Raw genomic sequence first — 2,500 nt, 5'->3', positions numbered from 1 at the left:
ACCTGAACGGCTGCCAGCAGCGGTATCACATGCGTGTTTACACAGCAAGCCCGTCCCGCGTCCAAATTGCACTCCGCATTCCAAAGGTCAGGCACACACGGGCACGTACACATGCGACGAATGTCAACGCACGTACAATAACATACGTTTAGCATGCAAAAAACAAACAAACAAGCTAAAAGCAGCAAAATACGTGATTACGTTTACATTTACAGCATTTATCAGACGCCCTTATCCAATCAGTAGTTACAGGGACAGTCCCCCCCTGGAGACACTCAGGGTTAAGTGTCTTGCTCAGGGACACAATGGTAGTGGGATCCCTAGTGGGATTTGAACCTGGGTCTTCTGGTTCATAGACGACTGTGTTAACCGCTAGGCTACTACCACCCTGCACTTTATTACCTTTAAGTATTTACATACATTTCAGTGCTCGCGCTTTTAACTTTCATACAATTGCCCGTATTTCTTTGGTTTCCATGATGTGTTGAAAATCCCATTTCATTACATATTAAGTGAAAAAGATCAGTTGACGATAATCAGAAAATATGGATTCGGACACGCGGATACGCCATTTGCTCTGTTGTACTTTCGCTGTATGTAAACATGTTTTTATGAACATTTCTGCGTATGTGTGTGTGTGTGTGTGTGTGTGTGTGTGTGTGTTCTGGTGTGAGAGTGAGCGAGGGGGACTGATTGGACAAGATCATGTGGTAGTAGCCAAGTGGGTAAGACACCCAGGGTTCGAACCCCACTTACTACCATCGTGTCCCTGGTAAAAGACACTTAACCCTGAGTGTCTCCTGGGGGACTGTCCCCGCCCTGGATCAGAACGTCTGAGTAATGCCACAAACGTGAATGTCGTGGCCGTTTCACGCAGCCTTTCAATCAGGACCTCGACTCCCTGGTGTCCTCCCAAGTTTCCAGAATCCACCTGAGCCCGGTGCCCGGATCGGTGGCAGACGGTAAGTCTCATGAGTCCTGATCCTCCACACGGACGCACACACACACACACACACACACACTGAAAGGCATACTGGGCCGGCTCGTGTTACACACTCTCATGACTAATTGATCAGCGGGGGAACAGACGCACTAACAGCTCCTGTGTCCCCCGCATGAATAAGAGAGGGACGCTTCAGTCAGGGCAGAATGGCTGAGAGGGATTTACAAAAGGAAACAACAAAAAAAAAGATAATTTAAGACCAATGCTGGTTTATTAATTTCATATGCGTATTTTATTACCGTTATAATAACTAACAAAATGACTTTAGTGTTTCATTAAGAAGAATTTGGGTTTCTGCGAGGTTCTCTTCTAGGACCCTACCACCCTTCTAGTAGGGACAGGGCAGGGACAGTCCCCCCCTGGAGACACTCAGGGTCAAGTGGTGGTGGGCGGTGGTAGCCTAGTGGGTAACACACTCGCCTATGAACCAGAAGATCCAGGTTCAAACCCCACTTTCTACCATTGTATCCCTGAGCAGGACACTTTACATTTACATTACACTTAGTCCAGAGCGACTTACAACCAGTAGTTACAGGGTTAGGGTTAAGTGTCTTGCTCAGGGACACGATGGTAGTAAGTGGGGTTTGAACCTGGGTCTTCTGGTTCATAGGCGAGTGAGTTACCCACTAGGCCACCACCACCCACCACCACTTGACCCTGAGTGTCTCCAGGGGGGGGACTGTCCCTGTAACTACTGATTGTAGGTCGCTCTGGATAAGGGCATCTGGTAAATGCCATAAATGTAAATGTAAAAGGAAGGGCCTTTGATGCATCGCGACGCTGACATGGACAATCCCTCATCAAAATGCCGTTGCTCGGTCAGTTTTTTGGTATAAAAACTCTCGCCGGTAGTAACCGCGGTGGCCTGAGTACAGCGCCGGTTGCCTGCGCAACTGATAGGATTGAAACTGGCAACGTTCGGCGAGCCCCTTTGAAGTGGAGGGGAAGCTGATCTTGCCGGGTCTTTAGTTTAGAGAACCATGGCAATTACTTCGCCCTGAAAGCGGTTTTAAATTTGCTCCGATGAGCAGAGACCAGGTGGCCGAACCCGGCGTTTCTGCCGTCGTTTTCTGCTCACTGTGGCAAATAAAAGCGCCCGCGCGGACGAACGAGAGCGTAACTGTTGTATTTTTTAAACTTTGTGTGAAGTAATGCAGAAATATATTTGGGAAGCATTGCGATGCACCGATAATTTAAGTGAAGTGATTGTCACATGTGATACACAGCAGCACAGCGCACGGTGCACACAGTGAAATTTGTCCTCTGCATTTAACCCATCACCCTCAGTGAGCAGTGGGCAGCCATGACAGGCGCCCGGGGAGCAGTGTGTGGGGACGGTGCTTAGCTCAGTGGCACCTTGGAGGATCGGGATTCGAACGCTGCCTTAACCGCTAGGCCTCCACTGCCTGCGGCATTGATAATCGTAATCGATTCGTAAGACCAGTCCAAGTTCACACCTCTACTTGTAGGTCCTCTTCACAATGTAAAGTAGGAGGT

General features: G+C 48.7%; 1 protein-coding gene across 4 annotated transcripts in view; it reads right to left on the bottom strand.

Moving 5' to 3' along the window:
- The window catches only part of map3k13 (mitogen-activated protein kinase kinase kinase 13), a 26,418-nt gene that overhangs the window by 19,360 nt on the left and 4,558 nt on the right, over window positions 1-2,500 (bottom strand). The window lies entirely within an intron of this gene.

This window comes from Denticeps clupeoides, chromosome 9 (assembly GCF_900700375.1).
Source record: "Denticeps clupeoides chromosome 9, fDenClu1.1, whole genome shotgun sequence".
In the NCBI taxonomy this organism is placed as follows: domain Eukaryota; kingdom Metazoa; phylum Chordata; class Actinopteri; order Clupeiformes; family Denticipitidae; genus Denticeps; species Denticeps clupeoides.
Note: the sequence above shows the minus strand (reverse complement) of the source record. Positions and strands in the feature narration are given on the sequence as shown.